The following is a 24,144-nucleotide window of genomic DNA, read 5'->3' on the forward strand; positions in this document are numbered from 1 at the left end:
ATCTATTTTTTATCTGACTATAATATTGAATGTAGAATTATTATGCAATGCAAATTTTAAACCAAAAATTAATAATCAATTAATTGAATTTACAATTTAGGCATAATACCTAAAACTTTTACAGTCTGATGAACTCAAGTTTTCAGTAAATATTACTCATTAAAAAATTACCAAATGAGCTATAAATTACGACAAAAATGTATTTATAGCTACAAATAGATAAAATCTCACAGGACTGAGACATGTGCCTAGGAGTGGTATGTGAGGTCATTTTTAGCCCCTGTTACTACACTCTATAATGGGTCACTTTACAGCCAGGGCAGCTCAGGGCCCCTGCTGTTGGGCTGATGATTAATAAGGTCAATGACACTAGTAATGATAAGCACTGCTCTGTAGTTGTACTAGCTGCTATATTAACATACTGTATTAACACTCGTGCTGCCACTGTTATTGTGCTCTAATAATGTATTTAATACTACCCAGGTTAATTTGGGCCCTTGAGCAAGGCCCTTATCTGACTCTATAGACTCTGTATGTTTATATACAGCTCTGGAAAAAAATAACAAACCACTTCAAATGATGACTTTATTTGATTTTACCAAATTGAAAACCTCTGGAATATAATCAAGAGCAAGATGAATGATCAGAAGCCATCAAACCAATCTGAACTGTTGGATTTTTTGCACCAGGAGTGGCATAAAGTTATCCAAAAGCAGTGTGTAACACTGGTGGAGGGGAACATAAAAACTGTGATTACAAATAGGGTTATTCCACCAAACATTGATTTCTTAAAACGTTATGAATATGAACTTGTTGTCTTTGCATTATTTGAGGTATGAAAGCTCTGTTTCAGCCATTTCTCATTTTCTGAAAATAAATGTTCTAAATGACAATATTTTTATTTGGAATTTGGAAGAAATGTTGTCCGTAGTTTATAGAATAATTTTTTTTTGAGCTTGGTTTGATGGCCTGTGATCATCCATCTTCCTAATGATTATATTCCAGAGGTTTTCAATTTGGTCAAATTAAAGAAATTCATTATTTTAAAGTGGTCTCTTATTTTTCTCAATATAATTTGACTAGGCCACTCCTTAATTCAGCCTTTTTTAGGGGACTAACAGTGCGTGTCCACTGATACTTGCCCTGATGCATCCCATTCATTTCAATGGAAAGAGCCGCCGCATGTCGCGCTGCATGCTGGGTTGCATTACGTTGAGCACAGCCCCACCCTCCAGCAAAAAAGTTCAACAGATCTCACCTTTATTCAAATGAATCCAGCCGCCACGCTGCGTCCAGTCAATCAGGGAACAGCAGGCTGCCACGCCACACACATACGAGCCTCACACACACAGAACAGGCGCATTTCAAACAGGTTTACTGAAAAGGTTTACCAAAATTGGAAATTTTAAACTTATGATAGATCCAAAGAAAAGTGCACGTGGACGCGCACCGTTATGGTGTGCTTCAGATCATCCTGCTGCAGAAACCAATTACACCTGAGATTAAGGTCAGATGTAATAGATGAGCTGTACATCCTTTTGGAGTAAAGTCCCAAAGCCTTAAAATTACCTTGTAACCGTTTCCAGACTGATAGATGTCAGTGACTTTATTTTCTTATATGTTTTTGTATTTCTTCAGATCAGCATAATGTACTGCTTTTTGAGATTCTTTTATCTTAGACGAGATCTATTTAAGTAAATGGTTGCTTTCTTGTCCTTGAGTGAGGGACAGTTAACTAAACAACTCCTTACAGTCAGGGTTCCAGGCTATTCCAAATACACCATAGAACTCATCCAGCTCCTATCCAGACCGAAAAAACCTGTACAAACACATGAATACTGGTCATGGCTTATAGCTGGCCAAGTGACACAGAGTAGCCAAAACACAGTCACCAAAAACAAGCATTTATATTCAATGAGGTACATGTTGTTCTGCCAATCACTGTCAACCGTGATGCCTGAGAACGGAAAAAAACATTCCTAGCAGCTGCAGCAGGACTGAGGGAACAAGTCCCAGCAACTCTCCGGACACTGGCTCATAATTTTCCTAAATGCCTCAGTTCCAAGGAAAAAGTATAATAACTATAATTGCTATATGTTTATTTATGCTATGTGGAGGTTCCTCGGGGTTCTTCGTATTAATTTACAGTAATATATTTGCCAAATCTTTGTAGGTTATTCAAGATGCTCTTCTTGAATGAACATGATTACTGATCACAGAGCTAATATGGCTCCACATTTGAAATTTGATCATTTTTGCATGGCCCATTACCGTTAAATTACAAGCCAGACAGAATGAAAATGTACTGCTGTCAGGATTAAGCAGGGAACAAGGAGAGAACGCAAAGAGCAAACGCAAATGCGAGTATATTTATTTACAACACAAACAAACCATAAAACAAAACTTAAACAACAAAGAAACACTGAGTTAATAAGAAAACACACACAACCTGAACTGATGCAAACACGTACAAGAACCGACAAAGAAGAACGAAAACACATAGACTATAAATACACATGGACCGGAAACACAGGAAAGATTTCATTAATACTACACTGTAACAAATGATGTATTAAATTACTTATATATTAAGGCAACAATTTGCATGGATCTTTTAAAATGAGTTTTATTTAACAAACACAAATAAGTTACATTCCACGAATATGATTTTAAACTAAATTAATGTGATCATGCCTAATTAATTCATTTGGTGTAACTTTTATATACTATTATTAATATTGGTTTGCCTACAACAATTAAATGCACAATGCAAAGTTATTAATGCACTGCAGTAGGAAGTTACACTTTGAAGTAAATAAAATGGTAATATGCTCTCACAGCCTAAAACACTGAGACCAGGCACTCAACCTTTATATAAAATATACCTGAATGCCCAAGAAAAATGGGTGACTGAAGGGGGAGTACAAACCTATTATGCAAATACATGATGCCAGAGGCCAATAGGAAATACATTCATTTCAAGTCAAATATTTACTTACAGCATAAAAATCATAATAATCAGCATAAAAATAATTGTATTCTGGGCATAATAGCATTTGCTTTAATTTAGTTTAAGTTTTTTTACAGTGTATTTTGCACCAATATCATGCTTCACATGGTGCCCCAAAACATTTTTAAAAATATCCTAAAATATCTTCTTAGATGTGTTCAATCCTAGTGAACATTGACATCAAAATTTACATTCAAACATTCTGCAAAATTCTGAACACATGAAACTGCATTCTTTCAGTTTCTCACAAATTTCATAAACAATCATTTATGTAAAGTATCCTAACTTAATGAACAAAATTATTTTACTAAGGAATATTTTTTGTAAAAGTGCATAAGTGAATGTACATTAAAGTTAAGCTACCCCCAAACCTAAAGTGTATGGTCTGACCTTGTACCTTTTATTATCTTTACAGAACTGAAGACTCACTACGCTAATGTCTTAATGTATTGTTAGTACCGTATATATTTTACTATAAGGCGCATTTAAAATCCTTTAATTTTCCCAAAAATAGTCAGTGCACCTTATAATCCAGTGCACCTTATGTATGAATTCAACCAGTCAGGCTATAAGGAGCAGTTAAAGCTAGTCCACTGAAGTGCAGAGTTATACAGGAGTTTCAGAGGTGAGTATTATCGTCCTGTAGCCTGCTGCTAACCCCAACTAGCACTGCTGGAGCAGCATTAACATTAGCTGCTAACCGCGCTAAGCAATAGCTCTTTCTCTGTTCAGAGGCAAGTATATTGGACTGTAGCCTGCGTGTTTACCGTGTTAAAACAAGCTATGTGGGAACAACCACAAGCTAATATTGCTCTGGCTTACCAGAACACTCAGGGTTCCTCGGTGCAGCTAACCCTAATGCTGCTGGACCCAGCCTTAGTGGAAATCTGGAAGCTTACTGTAAAATAAGGAAAGCGCTTTACTCACCCAAATAAACAGATATCAGGAGAAAAATCTGTGCAGATTAACATCCAGTGCTCATTTGACTTATAAGAAAATGTTTTTTTTAAGAATTACATTTGGGCTCTGGGGTTTACCTCAAACTTTTAAATATTTAACATTGAAAGAATAATGATGAATTTAAGATTGATAAATGGCTCACCTTAAGACAATCGCTGAGAAATTAATCATCCTAGTGGGAAGAGTTTCTTCATTTTAGAGTGGAACTGCTGGCATTATATGGTGTGTCAGCGTGTGGTCATGTTGTTTCTGTAATTTGAGATCTGAGGTTTTAAAAGTTCATAGATCATCAAAAACTGTGTGGCGTGTGCTGTTACCCAAGAGTCCACACAATTCAATCTTACCCTGCTTTCAGAAAGAACTTAAATGTGCGGGTTTAATCTAAAAAATAATACTAAGCTACACTTAAACTCAATATTTTAATTTGAACATGATTAAGATTTCATTAATACTACAGTAGACTCCTAATACCACACTGTAACAAATGACAAGTTAAAATGACTTAAGGCAATAGTTTGCATGGATCTTTTTGAATGTGTTTTATTTGAGGAACACATCTAAGCTAACTTTCAGTGACATGATTTTAAACTTAATCAATTTGATCCTGTCTAATTATTTATTAATTCATTGTTGTTCATGCACTGCAGTTCTCAGCATTTATTCTGAATTGTATCATTACCTTACAAAACACTCAAACTGCTAAGCTAAGCTGGTTAGATAACATTAGCACTGTGATCCAAATGTTCAAAACTAAAGCTTATTAGGCTGCATTACTATTACCTATACCCTCCTTGTTCTGTATCTCTATAAATCAAATACATATTAATCTGTCATCTAAGAGCACTACTGCATATTATTTGCACTACTATTACATTCATTAGTCTCTCTGAATTAATCGTGTTTAATGTTAACTGTCAAAGCCTCAGAAATAATATGTTATGGCATGTTATTTGGGTAGCTGGAGCATATATATAAACATTTTTGTTTGAGTTTGATGACAGAACTGATCAACCTGACAAAGCTTGATAACCAAGCTGGTTGACCAGCAAGACCAAGTATGTTGATCAGCATGACCAGTAAGACCAAGCTGGTCAGCTAGAATAATCAACATGGCAAAACATGACCACATGACCAAAAGTAAATGCGAAATACACACTGCTGCTCAGGAGCTATTTAACCAACTAAGTTACCAGTATAGGGTATGTTTTCATCTGAATGATCTTTTCAACTACCATGGCCACAAAAAAATAGCTTAGACCAGCAGGTCTTGAGCTGGATTTTACAAAAAATGTAATAGCTTTTTAACCAACTGGACACAAAGCATCTGCTGTACATATAGCTAGTTTGGATGGAATCAGGATACTTTTAAGTCTCTGTGATGTCTATATAGCTCCATTTTGCACTTTAAAATCCTTTCAAAAAATGTTAGAAAGGATTTTCATTCTTATTTGTTCTGGATCTACCATGTAACAGCTTTTTAGCATGTTTGCTAGTTAGTTTAAAACCAATAATGAGAAATCTATAGAATCACAATCTAACTAACTAACTAACTAACTAAATAAGTATTATTAGAATTAATAATAATAATAATAATAATAATAATATATTATTTTGAATATTTTTAGTATCTCACAATAACAACTTAGTATGTCACACTAAAGACTTTCAAAACAATTACATCTCAAAATATCAACTTAGAATCTCAAAACAATGACTTAGCATCTCAAAATAACGACTTATTCTCTCAAAACATTGATTTAGCATCTCAAATTAACAACTTATTCTTTCAAAATAATGATTTATCATCTCAAAATAACGACTTTGTATCTTAATAAAATGAAGTAGCATTTTAAAATAATGATTTATCTTCTCAAATCAATGAGGTAACATCTCAAAATAATGATTTAGTATTTTTAAATATTGACTTATTCTCTCAAAATAATGACTTAGCATCTCAAAATAACGACTTTGTATCTCAAAAAATGCCTTATTCTCTGAAAATAATGCATTTTCAAATAATGACTTTGTATCACAAAATAACGACAATATCTCAAAATAACGACACAGAATCTCAATATAATGAGATAGCAATTTATAATTTGTGATACACAAATTCAATGCGTGCGTTTTTAATATCGTAATAATATCGGTGGTTATGGAAATGAGCTTCCATACATTTCAGTGGAAAGTGTCCAGTTGTTTCTCCTTGCGGCGTGGGCGTGGCCTGAGCGCGCGGTGTGTCTGTGTGCAGCAGCGTGGTCTGCAGAGGGTTAAATGAGCCTGAGCTGAAGGCGGCGGGCGGGCAGGCAGCAGTTTTGTGGGGGAGTTACCGAGTCTCGGGCTGCAGTAACATCACAGCGCATTCCAGAGCAGCCCAGAGCTGCCAGCGTCTTATTAGGAGCCGGTGGAGGCTGTACGGGAAAAGCAGTCAGCTCGCCCAGCCTGTCATCTAGTTAACGCTACGGTATTATCTGCCCTATCCGCTCCACTGCTTCAGGAGGAGAAATAGGAGAAGAAGGCTATGGTTGGTGGTGAACGTGTTGCTGCTGTTTAACTTGATATTATGGGTGAGTGCGGTGGTTTTCAGCATATTTTTAACTGGATAAGAAACATAACGTGAGCTAAAACGTCTGCATGAATTTAAATGCAGCTAGCTTACTAGCTTAGCTAACTATATATTTAGCTATGGTTGTCAGTTGGGATTTTTAACGGTCATCAAAATTTTGTTAAGATTTAAAATCCGCTATTACCGTTGATTCCGTTATTTTCGTGATTTGAAAGATTTCAACGTCGTTTTTCTCACTTAACGTAACATTCTCGCATTTTTCAGTCCTTTATATCATTAATTATACCTTTTAACAGATGTGACCTGTTGTCATTTTCAGTCTGTTGATTAGTATTTAGCTATTAACCTGAGCGTGACGGCTGCCCCCACCCCCCTCCCCGTTTCTCTGGGGGCTTATTTACATGTCGCACGCTCTCACGCCGACACGAACGCGCGAGCGAGCGTGCTGGTGGGGTGGCCTGTTTTTTGACACCTTCTGTAGCTAGCTAGGTTAGCTATGTTCACGCTCCGGCAGTTTGACGACGTCTATAGACGTTCTCGAGGCGAAACGAGCCATTTTGTTGGACTGAAGAGTGATTGCAGTCGGTGTTCCTACTAGTCGTCACCTCGCGTTGGGAAACGTGTGGGCTGGATTCCATCAGCTGAATACAGACAGTAATGTATTCACTAAAATACAGCTCTGTGTGGCTGTGTACTGGCATGTACTGGAGTTTTCAACTGGAATCATTTTTGAATCAGTTGTGAGTTTGAAGGAATGTCACAGATATCATTTAGCTTAGGAGGGAAATATATATATTTTTCTAAACATGTTCTATTCTGTTTATGTACACTATAAGCCTAAACATGAAGTCTTTGTTGTGTAAAGTAGGATATTCCAGGCTTCAATTACTCAACTACTCTAAGTTGAGCCCTATCTGGACAGGATTAGTTTCTCACGGGGTCCTGGGGTAATTTTCTCTTTTATGAGAGATCCTCATAAGGCTGAATTACCTACTGTTTTTTACTTAACTCCATGGTCCTCCGGTGATTTTAGTCCCGTTCGGATGCACATCTCTAAGTTTCGTCACCTCCCATTTAATAAAATAGTTATTTGTCCACTGCCACACACCGCAATTACACTTTGGGTGCATGTTCCATGAAGATCCACGTAATTACAACAACGAGTGAAATGGAGGAGCTTTTGAACGCGATGTACTGTGACCAAGAAAGCCCAAAATCTTAACAGTACTGCTTTCAATTGCAGTCAGGATGCAAGAGTTTTATCACTGAGTAGAAGTTTGAAATATTTTTTAAAGACGTCCCCCTGAAAAACTAATCCTGTCTGGATAGGGCTTTAGTGAACATTTGTAGGATCTTTGAGTTGTATCATCTTTAATAATAATTGTTGTAACATTGGTGTTAGTTTGGTTTGTTACTACAAGCACCTTGAAGCTTCTTTTCTTTTCATTGGCATTTGGCTTTCCACCTGGCATCCTGGGTGTGTCCCATTGGGATAAAATGGGATAATAAAGATTGTACATCTTTACATATTGAACCTGCCAGAGGAAATCACAATAGATGCAAAATTGCTTTTTCATTTTTTTTTCAGTTTTTCTTAAGTGAAATGCAAGAACGTTATATTTGCATCGTGTTCAGCAGCAGTTTGTGCTCAAAGAATGAGGTCATCAGACTACCTGACTATACTGAATGACCAGGTTATTCCATCAATGGATTTTTTCTTCCCTGATGGCACGGGCAAGATGACAATGCCAGGATTCATATGGCTTGAATTGTGAAAAAGTGGTTCTGGGTGCATGAGACATCATTTACCTTAACCACACTGAGAATTGGGATGTGCTGGAGAAGAGAAACACTTTTTTATGCAGTGGTCAACTCTGCCATCTTTGTTGCAAGATCTCAAAACATACTAATATGTTAGCTAGCTAGGCTAACACACTTACCAGCACTAACAAGCTACTGTGACATGCTAACCATAATGCAGTCTTAGTCTACATAAGAAGCTACTTAGTTGGTCCAGTGTAGTGGGAAACAGGTAGCATCACATTCCATGGTGTAGCAGACCTGGGTCCTTGGGCAAGATTCTTAACAGTGTCAGCCAAATGCCATAAATGTAGACAGCTATATCATTCATTTACATCCTATTCTTAAATATGTTCATCCTTTTCCATTGAAGAAAATTGTCTCAATAATGCAAGCTTTGTCATACTTTTGACATTACTATCCAATTTTTTTTGCCCTTCCTATGCTATCCATATACACAAGGCTGCGTTTTGAGAGTGAAGATGTTCTTTTCAGGAGAACATGTGTACAAACACTTACCTCGTGAATCCAGGTATGATCTCAGTCTTCTGGAATGTGTGTGTGTGCCATTATAGTCCTGGGTCATTAAGACAATACAGGATGTGGAGAAAAAGGAGAAAGAAAGAGAATGGAGGAGAGTAGAGAGAGAGTAGGAGGAGTGAGAAAAAATCATGGCCTTGAAATAACCATAATTATAGCATTTTTCTCCCTTTCCCCACTACCTCACCAGCCTTCGTGTAATGTCTAATGGAGGAAATGCCACTGTAAACTCATTCCACTTCCCTTCGTAAGCCATGCAGACACAGACTAAACGCTCTGTGGAACTTGTGAGCCTTTTGAAGAGAGTTGACTTACAAAAAGTTTAAAGTCATGTATAATGTAAACTTTGCCAGAAATGTCTGAAAAGAAAATTGTTGTTTTCCTGTCCGTGACTCTAGAAATGGTAATGGAGGTGGAGACAAGATTTAACTTTAACCGGAACATGGAGAAATGCCTTTTTTCTGTCCTATTTGTGGGCTGTAGGCATGCAGTTTGATGCGTGTTTAACTGTAAATGTTTTTAAAACGTGTGTTCTTCACGTTTTAGAGAAATAACTACAACATTGAGGCAATTTTTTCTTCTCTCTGCTGGTACAATGTGTGCTGTTTTATTGGAAGCAGATGTTGGCCCTCGACTTCATTTCCCTCCTTCTATTTCTTCAGTTCTGGCTACTCAAGACCGCTTCTTCTGCTAGGCTGTCTCCCTCCCTCTCTCTTCCTCCCACCTTCCCTCCTTCCCTCCCTCTTTCCCTTACTCCCTCCCCCTCTATAAAAGGATGAAAACGAGAGTTCAGCAAGGACAAAAGGAAAAGAGAGTGAAGGTCTCCATTAAGAATATGGATCTCCACAAATGTCTTCTCTTCAGCCCACTTCTCCTTTCTCGCCTTTATCCGTCGGTGGAAGGGTCAGCTATTGTATTTCACTGCAGACATATACAGGTCACTAGAGAAGTCATGGCAGCTCTTTTACGTGGAGAGTGGTATTTCACTGCGGTGGTCACATGCTGAGGTAAATGACCTTTGCTCCGGGTGTTTGTTTGTGTCCCACTTTGCCCCCTCTAGTGAAGAAAAAAGACTTAAATCTGGTCAATCACTTAAAGCTCTGCGTCGCTCCTCAGTCACACACAAAAAAGAGAAAGAAAAGAAAGTTAAGACCAGATGTGGAACCATTTGTTTTCTTCGCTTTAAAGCTGGAATGGAAGATGACACTTGACCCCCATTCCACACGAAACCACACGTGAGGGCTTTCCACTCATAGGCCTGGTTAATTCGAGGAATACTCACTGCCAGTCTATGAGATTTTCTGGTGTTTCCTGGAAGTTACCTGGTGCCCCACCTTGACCGAGTGTCATTACTCCACAGTCACTGAACCCTGAACTATAGCACACAGTGCTAATTCAAACATATGCAGTTAGCACTGCTGATCTTTGTATCAGTGCAAATTGTAGTCATTTGTCAAAGCTCATTCTGCCTCCTGGCTCTGGTAATGATGTTCAACAGGTCCCCATGCTGTTCACCCATTAGGCTGTTTGACCTTAATCCCTTTAAACTGCAAGGACTCATCAACCGTAAGATTAAAAACTGTAGAATATGTGTGAGGCCTCAGTTCAGGGGAAGACAGTTTAACTTTACTTATGATAATTGTTTTGTGTATTTTTCTCTGTCATCCAGCTTTTTGTAGTTTGATCCACCAGAAAATAAATACTTATTATGACAAGGCCTATCACGATAGTTACATTATAATTACTTATCGTACAATAAATGGACATGATCTAAATAATATTTGATAATTATGATAATGTCTATTGTGTTTAATTGTATGTTTGTTCACATATGTAACAGTGAACTGTATTTTAAACAGTCATGCATTACCAGATAAGTGCTTCAGTAACTGCGACATCGTGTGGACTGCACAGTATGGGGAAGAAAAAAGTATATTTATATATTTCCCAAACTACAATAATTGTAATTTTTTTTCATCTTTAAAAGGGTATAATTGCTTTTAATGCTGTTGTCGTTATGTCAGTGGCATTTAATACAGATTTTTTTTTTCATTTAATTTGGAATTCTTCTTAAAAGTGAGTTTTCTAAATGATTAGAACAAAAAATCACTTTAAATCCCTAAATCATAGGTAATATGTTTGGGAAACAGAAAACAAGGTTCTAGTGCTCTTATTTATGTTAGTTTTGATGACTACTAAGGCAAATCTTTACACTGTCTGATTTTATATTTTATAACAAATGTTTTAACACTACCTTAACACCGATTACACCTATAAGACCACACATGATTGTAGCTTAAGGTATCACTGCACTCACACAGTCTTCGACATTCCATAACCTCAAGCATCTACTTACTGCGTGGAGGTTTTTTGTTCCTTAAACATTTCCCATGAGAAAGGATTAACTTAATTTTGTTGTATGTAAAAACAAGGTAAATTCATGGCAATTACATTAAACAACTGTTTTGGAAGTACGCTAATACTGTGCTTATTATCAGTTTTGCAGAAATGATGTTTAATCACTTTATACTTGACTGTAATTGTTCATTAAGTGCAGTGGATACAGAGTAGCCCAGAGTCCATACACTACAATTACATGGTGTTTATGATGGGTAGTTACTGAGTGAGGGGTAGGGGCTTGAAGGGCTTTTACCTTGGCTTTTCTTGGAAATTGCATCACAGATTAGGAATATCAGTATTAACTGCCTGATTGGCAGAGGCCTAATATGTGTGTGATTAGAGATTTGGAAGCAGTACAGTTCACACATTTCACAACAGGTCATCCTGCTCTGTGTGTGAAAAACAGTTGCAGCTTAGTTAAAATTCCATTCCTTTTTCAATTTTTGTACAGATGCATGAACCACTATGGTACAGTTTTCTGGAACTGAAATCTGGCTTATTAAAGATATATATCAAATTCCTCTAAAGTATTGTTAAATATGTTAGAAAAAGATAATGCACTTAAAGAACAACTAAAAAATATAGATTAATATAAATAAATAAATACACACTGATGTAGAAATATTACTTATCAGCTGCAGGTCATCATAACATGCTTGGAGAGAATTTTTGAGTATGTCTTGTTTGTCACGGTGCGTGAAGGAGGGACGAGGAGAGCGGATGCAAATGCGAGAGATTTTATTAAACAATAAACAAAAGACAAAAATAAACAAATAAACTGAAACTAAACTGAAAACAAGAAACACCGGACACAGAGACGCAACCATAACAGGCTAACAAAGCACAAGAACCGACACGAGGGAAAGGGAGCACGGACTATAAATAGTGTAACACACACACACGGGAAACAGAAAACACCTGGGGCTAAGGGGCGGAGTAACAAATGAACACAGGTGAGAACAAGAAACACTGAGGAACACGGATCACGTGGGAGACACACTCACAGTCACAAGCAGAGACAGGCACAGAAAAGGTAAATAAACACAGAAACACGAGAACAGACAGGGACCACGTGACAGAACCCTCCCCTTAACGCGCAACTCCTGGGGCGCGAAAAAACAAACCCCCAGGAGCCGGTCAGGAGAGGGTGGAAACCAAAAAAAAAAAACAGAACACAAGACTAGGCCAGAGAACACGAGAGAGGAGACTGAGCAGAAAACGGGGACTGGACATTACTGGGCAAAGGGACCGGGATGAAAACAGTAAGAGGGACAGAAACAAACACGGTGACAGGGACCGGAACAGAAAAACCACCAGGAACAGAGACTGGAACATAGACAGAGACAGGAACCATGACAGGAAGAGACAGGGGCACGAAAAACATAGATGGGTACCCAGGGCTGGAAAAAGTCTGTGGGGCTAGCCTGGGTACACCACAAGGGGCAAAGTCAGGGGGCCTCAGAGCAGGCCTGGAAAGGCGGGGCCTGGGAGTGGGCGTGGCGGCGGGAGCCACGGGCACAGGAATAGACGCGGTGACCGCTGGTCCGCCGGTGAAGTCCGGCGCGGGGGCGCTGGCCCGCCGGTGAAGTCCGGCGCGGGGGGCGCTGGCCCGCCGGTGAAGTCCGGCGCGGAGGGCGCTGGCCCGCCGGTGAAGTCCGGCGCGGGGAGCGCTGGCCCGCCGGTGAAGTCCGGCGCGGGGAGCGCTGGTCCGCCGGTGAAGTCCGGCGCGGGGAGCGCTGGTCCGCCGCTGAAGTCCGGCGCGGGGAGCGCTGGGTCGCCGCTGAAGTCCGGTGCGGGGAGCGCTGGGACGCCGCTGAAGTCCGGCGCGGGGAGCGCTGGGTCGCCGCTGAAGTCCGGCGCGGGGAGCGCTGGGTCGCCGCTGAAGTCCGGCGCGGAGAGCGCTGGGTCGCCGCTGAAGTCCGGCGCGGAGAGCGCTGGGTCGCCGCTGAAGACCGGCTCGGAGAGCGCTGGGTCGCCGCTGAAGACCGGCTCGGAGAGCGCTGGGTCGCCGGTGAAGATCGGCTCGGAGGGCGCTGGGTCGCCGGTGAAGATCGGCTCGGAGGGTGCTGGGTCGCCGGTGAAGACCGGCTCGGAGGGCGCTGGATCGCCGGTGAAGTCCGGCTCGGGACCGCTCAGGAACCAGGGCGGACAAAGGCATGCGGGAGGCAGAACTGCCCCTGGAGGCAACGGCCGACGGGCTGGTGTAGGGAGGTAATCTCCCTCCTCCTCCTCCGAGCTGGACGCAGGTGTGAGGAAGTCTACATAGTCCCAGAAATAAGACTCCTCACAACCTGCGTCCCTGCCAACACGGTGCGCCCCCCCAAAAAGTGCTCCCCCCTTGAGAGGATCCTCCTCTGGCGAGCGGGAGCGCTGAGAACGCCGCTGCCGTCTTTTCCTCCTCCGGCGCCGGCTAGCTGAGGAGTTAGGAGAAGGCTGCTCCTCCAGCACGCCGCGAGAAAGGGAGGTGCGGCGGATCGCCAATCTGGAACCCAGGTAGACGCCACTCGCTGCATCCATTGTTTGGTCGGTTCTTCTGTCACGGTGCGTGAAGGAGGGACGAGGAGAGCGGATGCAAATGCGAGAGATTTTATTAAACAATAAACAAAAGACAAAAATAAACAAATAAACTGAAACTAAACTGAAAACAAGAAACACCGGACACAGAGACGCAACCATAACAGGCTAACAAAGCACAAGAACCGACACGAGGGAAAGGGAGCACGGACTATAAATAGTGTAACACACACACACGGGAAACAGAAAACACCTGGGGCTAAGGGGCGGAGTAAGAAATGAACACAGGTGAGAACAAGAAACATTGAGGAACACGGATCACGTGGGAGACACACTCACAGTCACAAGCAGAGACAGGCACAGAAAAGGTAAATAAACACAGAAACACGAGAACAGACAGGGACCACGTGACATTGTTAAACCTCTGAGTTTGATTTGCTTTTAATTGTTAGCCTAAATGTAGATCACAGTGGCCAGATCAAAGAAGCTCTCTATAGGCACTTAAGTTTGGAAAGGCATTTACAAAAATAAAACAAACATGCCCTGTGTAGGAAGCCAACTAAACACTTTTAACATTACTAACCAGATACCAATCAAAAGCACATTACTCAGCCTAGTACAGTGAGTATCTGATATTGAAGAGCTAGCAAACACCACTAACCGCACAAAACGTCAAACAGTGCAGTTTAGTTATGTTATGTTTCAGTTATGTTTCTACTGTGAGCAACATTATGCAGATCTGTACAATGATTTGTTAATTCTTTATAGTGTTTTTAAAGTGATTGATTCTAAAAATCAGGCCATCAGAGCAATTTCAGCACAAGAGCAGACCATAAGATGCATAAAGAAGTCAGTTTGAAAAGGTATTTACAAAAATAAAACGATGGTGCCTAGAGAAATATAGCAGAATAAAGATTTTTAACACTACTAACCAGATATCCCTCTCGAGAGTACATCACTCAGCCTAGTACAGTAACTATCTGACATTGCAGAGCTAGCAAACCCCACTAACCATTAACCCAAACAGCACACAGTACAGACCACATTCAACCACCACCAAAAGTACAGTTCAGCATCAGTGAAAAACAAAAGGAGAATCATATGATGGATTGTAAGCAGGCCTTTTCAGCCGTGCTTCCACTTTGAGCAACATGATGCATGATTAGAAGTGATTCTTAAAATAAAGTCGTCCAAGTTCAGCCCAAAAGCAGACCATAAGATGCATAACGAACGCTCAACAGTCCTAAAATATCATCCCAGGACCTACATGTAGTTCTTACCACAACTCTTTCTGTTGTCAAAATACAGCAGAAAGAGGCCGAGCAATTATGATTCTCAAGCAACTCATGCTGTTGAGCTATTTAAAGAGTTCCGGTTTATTTGGTTTATTGCAAACAACTGAATGCGTATAAATTTCGCTAATGAACATAATTGACTTGTGTGGTTTTGGATGCTGTAGTGGAAGCTGAACTGTTAACCCCTTGTGTGCTTTTCCTCCTGCTATTTTGTTTGATCATGTGTCACTTGATGATGGATTGCATGTTTGCTGTGCAGACTCTGCCTATAGATGTTGGCCAATACCTGTCTCAGTGGCATGTGGGTGTCATGGCAACCACCAAGAAGGTGGACTGCATCTGTGGCAGTCGCCTTGCTTTATTTTCTAATTAAAGCCCACATGCCTGTAGATTTCTCTCTGCCAGGGAAGAATGACTAATCACTGACTGGAAATCAACTGGGAGTTCTGGCCAAATCACATACTTGCACCTAAGCTTAGTAAGAACTATTTTAACATGCTGTTTAATGATTCTACTTTATTTTGACTTTTCGTTCCAGATCCAGTAATTGCGCTGTCTATGTGAATTAAGTAGTTGCGAAATGTATAATTGCTGTTGTTTAGAGTATGCGTATCAACTGCAAACGTACTTTAAAAGTAAATAGTAAAAGAAACACAACATAGACAGCTTTCAAGAATATTGCTATTCGTACAATACTCATGTAACACTCATGTATCATGTCAAAAATAGTTGTAATGCAATTTTGTATGATATGATATGGCACACCTCTCAGTTACATTTAGTAAATGTGTAAAACTGTCTATTTGCTGAACTATTACTGTAGCAGTGGTCCACTCTATATATATATATATATATATATATATATATATACATCCATACATACATAGTATTTGTATAACTGAACACAAACAGCCTCACATGTCTTTGTCCCCTTTTAGAAATGTGTACCCGGTGTACCTTGTTGACTACCAAACCCTCATCCCTGGAGATACTTTTTGTACCAAAAAGTTGTCCTCAGAGCCTGGCTTGGGCTTTAGGCGGATTGCACTTTGGCATGCAGCCATGTTTTGATGTGCATGTTTAAAGAGCTCCATTGGCCTGTGTCAAGAAACTGCTGTGGATCCAGGGAAGAGGAAAGATGGTGTTTACTGTACACTCATTGTTCTCGCTGTCCGAAGGTATTCACCGAGTTTGCGGCTCCTGGCCCACCCCCCCTCGCTCGCTCCCCCCTCTCTCTGGCACCGGAGAGTCAGCAAGAGGGGAAGAGAGAGAAAACGAAGAGCTGGAGGTCCTCTCAGGGCAGAAACCAAGCGTAAATATTGATGTTGGTTTTTGAGCTTAGCTTCGTCCAGGAAGTTTTGAAGTCATCTGCACTGGGGCTGGGGGGAGATGGTTTAAAGGTACAGGATGTCTTGTACTCTAAAGAACTTAAGCTAAGGAATGTACAGAACAGCTTGAGGCTATTCTGCTCTCAAGAAGAGGAAGAACTAGGCTACAGGCCCGGAAAACCGCTGCGTGTTCCGTTTGGTATTGTTCAGTCATTATATGGACTGTGTGAACTGTAATGAGATCCTGACAGTATGAGTTGAGACGGCATGGACAACAGCACATTATGAATCAGTGAATAATTTAATCTAAACATTATGTAGTTTATGAAGGCAGTGGCTGGAAGCTAGAGGTGGATTTGTTTTGCAAGCCCAGTTGAATAAAAGTGGATAAGTAAATTAGAGTGTTTGGAAAAGATGACTTTAAGAATTTGAATAGCCTACTTAAATGACTACTTTTTTCCATTTCATTTTTAAATTTTCATTAAATCTTTCAAGAAGATCTTACTTTTCATACGCTGTCATCATCCTCTGCATAATATTTAAAGCCTTTCAAAGACTCACTTTCAAAAAACCTCACTAAAAAAGATGAAAAGGAAGTCTTTGAAAGAATATATATATATAAATGAAACAAGCAGTGTGTTCTGTAGATTTAAAAATAGATATATTTACTATAATAATTTTGATTTCTACTTTTAAAAAGTTCAGTTCTGTTTTACAAATTACAACTTTGGGTTCTAGCATAGTTCTTAATTATTTGTTGAATTTTAATGTACATATGTATGAAAACGTGACAGCCTTTGTGGTTATTTTGTTGGTACCAATAAGTGTCCATGGGCTAAACACCTAGTTGATGCCAAGCCAACTACTTTGCATTCTACTGCACATGCTTCATTTGACTCTTTAGTTGAACGGGGTCTACTGAGCATTTCTGCAGGGGTTTTTACCTGATGATGGTCATGATGGGTATGTTGGGCATGTTGGGTCCTTCTACATCTCAGTCACAATCAGGGTGTAATCATTCTGGCTGCTGCCTTTCCTTATCTGACTGGCATCAGTGTTGTAGGCTACACAGCACGTTGCTGTGTTTATACAGTGTGCTAAGTGTGATTATATGCTGGCCCACACCGATCACATTTGTATTACTGCAAGCTTATATGACTGACAGTAAGGCAGATTTGTAATAGTCATAATCCACATCCCACATCCTAGTTGCTAATTTAAATTAACAAAAAATATAGTGTTTGCCCACTACAATAATGTGATTAATAAACAGCAAGGATAAACAGCAGAACTATTAAAATGGTGAGACTTAATATTTTAAGTTTGTATACATATGAAAAATTAATTATCTAAACTAAAGATGTCTAGTTTGCACAACTGCTGGTTGTTTTCTTTAAAACTCAAAAATCTATTTTTCTCCATTTTTACAGGTGCATTTACCTAGCTGTAAAAGCATTTTATGAATGCTTAATTATTGTATACAATTAAAATGGTGCTTAATTTAGTAGGAAATTAGTGGATTTCACAAGTTTTCTGTATGTTTTATAGATTAAATTGCAGCACCTCATTTGTATTACTGCGTTTCAAAGAAAGTACAAAACCACAGTTTAAAAATATTTTTTGATTACTAAACATTCTAACATCCCAGCAGACATTCTAACAGAGCACAAGGACACTGATTGTCAGTACAGACTCACCCTGCTTAGACTCACCCCTCTCGCTGTCCTGTCTCGCCTCTGTTGGGTGTAAACAAAGCATGCAGATACCATGTGCACACAGCTGGTAGTACACATGCACTGGGTGGCTGATATTAAAATGAGACTTAGTTTAAATGTAATTGTTTTTTCTGAGCTGGATTACACATTGGCACTTGAGGACAGGTCAAAGGCAACATGCTATGGTGAGATAGGTTTGTTAGATGAGTCTCTCTGTCTGAACCTGAGATAGAAAGCCAAGGGAAGTGCTTAGCCATCGTATTGGTATTTTGAGCTGGATTATTCAGACACTTAGCAACAGGTCAGTGTTATCTGACAGCCTAGATAGGGTAAGTCTCTTTGTTTGATATGGTATGTTTTGATATATGTACCTTATTCTGATCTGGAGTTATGAAGCTCAAAATACAGCCTGTAGTCTCCTAGCACAGCATGATTAAAAAAAAATAATAATAATAATAATATAGCCTGCAAATGCTTGTGGGACAGTAGGCTACACTAGCTGATTTAAACCACACATTGTCTGCAGCCTGTAACCTTAAGAGACAGCATCACTGATTTACATTCTTATCTGTTTCAGTCTTTCTGCTTCAGGAGAGTATAGATGAATTCTTAAACCATATGTCTGCTTTGTTCCCACCGCATTCGCATCGTTATGCTTATATGTGCTTTTCCAATCTTGTCGCAGGCTGGTACCGGCTCTCGGGCATTATTTAGGTGCGTGCACTGGCAGTGGGAGTTTTACCAGAAGCAGGTCGTTTTTTTCCTGCTCTGCTTTGTTGACAGCTTTAGAGGATCAGCGCTATCAGACAGATAGATTCCCCCTCAGGACTCCTGCTTAGAATATGGAGAAGAATGAATCAGGCAGAGGAGCATAAATATTCCACAGCTGGCTCCCCTGCCTGCCAGCATGCTGCATTCTTTTGATTTCTTTCATCCTCTCTTCCATTTTTTTCCTTTTTTTTGTTGAGCTTAGAAAGTGGATGTTGACTCCTTGGACGGTTGCTTCTCACGGAGGCCAGCAACACTTGATCTTAGAGCATTTAAGGTGCTTTCACACTAGGGCTGCTACAAACGACTAATTTAGTAGTCGACTAATCTGGTGATTATTTTTCAGATTAGTTGATTAGTCACGATTATTTTTATCATGACCTCCATTTGTGTTTCTTATGGGTGAGGCTCCACATCCAATAATTAATATTTACCTTTGTATTGCACGCTTGAATTGCCTTTGTAACCCGAGATGCCATGTTCACCATTTTCCCTCTAAGTTTTGCTTGTTTTTTTTTGTTGCAGGTGAAAATTTAACAAAAAAGGTATGCATTTATTTGTCGCAGCTGCAAAAAAGCATTAATTGCAAACCGTTCAAAATGAAAATGTACTGTGTTGGGAACATCTGTGGCAACATAAGATATTGGGCTGGTAAAAACTTTTGGCTGGACCTGGCAACACTGGCTGCAGCTTGTGGTAACTCGCTCTAACTGTCTGCTTTCTGTCTATAACTCTAAAGACAATACTTTTAATAGTAACCGAGTTATAGTAACCGAGTTATAGAAACTACGTTTACACATCCAACTTTACTGGTAAGTTTGTAAGCAAAAAAAATGGCAACATGTATGTTTTAGTGTGAAAAGTTCATATTAGGGCTGGACAATATGGGGTTAAAATAATATCACAATATTTCATGGCATTTTCGCAATAATGATACTCTTGGCGATATGACAAAACACTAAATAAAACAAATTATTTCAAAAATACACTACTGCAACAACATAAGAAATGATACTAATAATGCACTCCATATATCTCCATATATCCAGGATTAAAGTAAAACAAATGATACTGGACAGCTGTCTCTAGTAGATATATAATGGGAAATGAGAACAGTGGTACCCTGATGTGATAATTAGGGGTGGGTGATATGGGACAATATTTTAGGGTATAATATCGTTTATGGTATTCAAAAATGTTTGCAGCATTATTGCATACGATACGATTAGTTGTTAGCTGTCTCTAGAATGGAAAATTTCACTATAAACCACTCAGATCCACTTTGGTCAACAGTTAATTGATGCAGAACAGGAAAAGGAAGTTGTGTAAATACAGTGGTATTTATCAGTGTCTGAGAACAGATCAGGTCATCCCCAGCTAAATCCATCCCATCCCAGTCAGTGTGCACTAAGGTCACCACAGCTGTTCTTCTGACTGCCTTATAATAGAATCTTCTACCACTAATGGTCTGGCAGTTCTATTTGCATGCATTGCCAGCTGAAAGTGGGGTCAGGGATGGGCCGCTGGTCTGCAAGGTGGAGGTGATGACAGAGGAAGCATTAATGTTGACAGACAGGGTAAAACGTGTTAGCCTGCCTGAAGCTGTGGGAAACCCGTTTACAGACTGGGAGTGCAAACACGTTGTTAGATAAGGAAAGACTGCTTAGAGTTATGGGAAATTTAGCTGAATGTTTGGGTGGTTAGAGTATATGAGCTCACTGTGGAATTACTGACCTATAAACAAAGCTTCTTCAGACAATGCAGCGCCGCAGGGCCTGTATGGTGTACTGTGTGTCTGTAACTATCATGTGTGCTGTTGGATTAAGATGAGGATTTGAAAATCCTGCTTCTTAAATCGCTTGGGAAACAACTTTCTCTCGTTGCTTATAACTCATAGTGAGACACACTAGACTGAAGGTGAGCAGTGTGGACAAAATGTAGCATGTTTTTAAATGTTTTTGCAATAGAAAAATTAGTTGCACAAAGTATCGAAAGCTTTAAGTGTGGGCTTTAAAATGTGACAAGTATGTTATACTTGTTATACCATAGTTGTGTAGAGTTTTGGTGTGTTACTATATTTTTGGGGACGATATATTGTCACAGAAATTATTGCGTTACACGATATTGTTTTTATTTTAGAGCTACTAAATGACACTGACACTGATGAATGATAACAAAATAGCATAAAAAAACAACTATATACTTTTTGAAGACAGCAAAAATGTAACTATTCACTTATTATAATTACTTAGAAAATTGTATACTTATTTATTCACCTACCACACTGTGTCCTCCACACTGTGTGCATGTTATGGAGTCACAGTTATTGAAGTCTGACTGACTAAAATACTTGTTAACTGTCATATATGTGAACAAACAAACAAAATAAACACAACAGACGATATCAGGATTATCAAAAATTATTGAGGTCATGTTTATTTATTGTACAATATATCGATATTACAATTATTGTGACAGGCCTATCTGCAAGGAGCTAGAGTGGCTGCAGGTTTTCATTCTACACTGTAAAAAAAACGATTCATGGGAGTAGTAAATATAACACAAGTGAATTGTGTAACGTTTACACAAGATGATTGATTAAGCAACTGAATGGGGAATTTTGAGTAAAACAAAAAAAAGTTAAAAAAAATCATTAAAGCCGTTAAAGGGTTGTAGGCCATAAGAACAAGTCGTAATTTCCTTTACTGCAAAGTATAACTTTATGCTGGATAACTTTTTCATTGTAAAGGGAAAATCATCTGGCAAAAGAGTGGCAGGGTGATTTTATCCAGTAATAAGTAGTACAGTGAATACTGGCAATCCTGTTCCTTGTTCCTTTTTTAAACATTATTTGAAATCCCAAAGGAAAGTAAGCTCTGGTTGACAAGACTACACACTGACGGTAATTTAGGGGTAGGGGACATGCCTATTACAGTGAGTCCAAGAAGTATTTGATCCCTTGCTGATTTTCTTCGTTGGCCCACTAATAAAGACATGATCATTCTATACTTTTAATGGTAGATGTATTCTTACATGGAGAGACAGAATATTAAAAAGAAAATCCAGAAAATAAATCTAAGGAATATATATTAATTTATTTGTATTTCATGAAGTGAAATAAGTATTTGATCCCTTAGTATTCATTAGCAGTTCTGGCTTTTACAGACCAGTTAGACACTCCCAATCAACTTGTTACCTGACCTGAAGCCACCTGTTCTCACTAATCACTTGTGTGAAAAACACCTGTCCACAGAATCAGACAGATCACACAGATTTCAAGTCTCCAACATGGGTAAAACCAAAGAGCTGTCACAGGACCTCAGAGTCAGAATTGTTGACCTTCACAAAGTTGGAATGGGCTACAAAAAGATTAGTAAGGTGTTGGATGTGAAAGTAACAACTATTGGTGCAATTATCAGAAAGTTTAAAAAGTATAACATGACAATCAATAGACCTCGGCCCGGTGCTCCAAAGAAGATTTCGCCTCGTGGGGTGGCAATGATGCTGAGACGCTGAGGCGTGCCTCAAGTATGCCAGTGATCATTTGAAAGATGAACCAAGTTATTGGGAGAAGGTTTTGTGGTCAGACGAGACCAAAATTGAACTTTTTGGCCTCAACTCCACCCGCCATGTGTGGAGGAAGAAAAATGCTGCCTATGACCCCAAGAACACTGTGCCCACCGTCAAGCATGGAGGTGGAAGCATAATGTTTTGGGGGTGTTTCTCTGCCAAGCGTACAGGGCTACTTCACCGCATCACTGGGAAGATGGATGGAGCCATGTACCGCACAATCCTGAGGGACAACCTCCTCCCCTCTGCCAGGTATCTGAAAATGGGCCGTGGTTGGGTCTTCCAACATGATAACGACCCTAAACATACAGCAAAGGCAACAAAGGATTGGCTCAAGAAAAATCACATTAAGGTCATGGAGTGGCCCAGCCAGTCGCCAGACCTCAATCCGATCGAAAATCTATGGAGGGAGCTGAAGGTCAGAGTTGCCAAGCGACAGCCCACCAACCTTCATGATTTAGAGAGGATCTGCAAAGAAGAGTGGGCCAAAATTCCCCCTGGTGTGTGTGCTAAACTTGTGGTTAACTACAACAAACGTCTCACCGCTGTGCTTGCAAACAAAGGCTTTGCCACTAAGTATTGAGTGTGTTTGGCAAGAGGGATCAAATACTTATTTTCCTCATTGAAATACAAATTAATTAAAATATATTCTTTAAAATTATATTCTGGATTTTTGTCTTGATATTCTGTCTCTCCATGTTAGAATATATCTACCATTAAAAGTGCAGAAGGATAGTGTCTTTATTAGTGGGCAAACAAAGAAAATCAGCAAGGGATCAAATACTTCTTGGACTCACTGTATGCAAATAAATGATATCAGAAGCCAATAGGTTTGTGTCATGTACTACGAAATGTTAAGTAAACTTTACCTCACGTTAACTTAACATTTTTTTGTGTTTTAACTGTTCAGTTTAGGTAATAGTTACTTAAAATGTGAAGTAAACTCTGCTCAAATAAAGTGAGTGCAAATTGTAACCTCAGTTTTATTAAATAAATTAAATTGAGTATGAGTGATTTTGTTTTTTACAGTGTAGCCAGGTAGAAGCACATGTAGTTGACTAACTGATTAAACCAGCAGAACCAGGTGTGCTGCTGATTGTTTTGGGAAAAAAAAAAAAACAGCAGCCATACCGGCCCTTAACTGATAAGATTGGACCCCCGTTTTGTAGGATATTGTTCTAACGATCTAAACGCATTAATATTTCTTTATGACAGTTAAAATGGCCTTCAAGAAATCATTAACAACTCTAATTCAGATGATAGTTAGTTTTAGATTAGATTAGTTTTTATTTTACTCTACTCTTACTAAAGGCAGTGTTTTTTGTGGGGGTTTTTAACGTTTAACCAGTGGTTCTGGCTTTCGTTCCCCACAGTTATAACTTAGGAACAACAAAGTTTGTCCCTTGCATTGCTTTGCATGTTGCAAATTACAGATTATTAATCTAGGGTGCAATAAAACTTGAAGAGCACAAAGCGGGAGTTAAAGGTCTTTTTTGCACTGTTTGAAAACAGTTTGTAGATGAATCAATGTACCAAATAGCACCAAAAAATGTTTGTAATTCAAATTATGAAGCTACAGTAGTAGTATGACTTTTGCCATGTTCCATCAAAGCTAAACAATGCTGTGTGATGTTCATGTAGGGTCTTCTGCATGTGGCTGTGGATTGATTGTGGAGTC

The 24,144-nt window shown here is 39.4% G+C and overlaps 1 protein-coding gene across 1 annotated transcript in view; it reads left to right on the forward strand.

Moving 5' to 3' along the window:
• The first annotated feature begins 6,216 nt into the window (after positions 1 to 6,216).
• The window catches only part of si:ch211-204c21.1 (disabled homolog 2), a 49,076-nt gene continuing 31,148 nt past the window's right edge, over positions 6,217 to 24,144 (forward strand). Inside the window, exon 1 of the mRNA XM_007258325.4 lies at positions 6,217 to 6,537. The gene's annotated coding sequence lies outside the window, so the exon portion shown is untranslated. The remainder of the gene's footprint in view (positions 6,538 to 24,144) is intronic.

This window comes from Astyanax mexicanus, chromosome 22, assembly GCF_023375975.1.
Source record: "Astyanax mexicanus isolate ESR-SI-001 chromosome 22, AstMex3_surface, whole genome shotgun sequence".
Classification (NCBI taxonomy): domain Eukaryota; kingdom Metazoa; phylum Chordata; class Actinopteri; order Characiformes; family Acestrorhamphidae; genus Astyanax; species Astyanax mexicanus.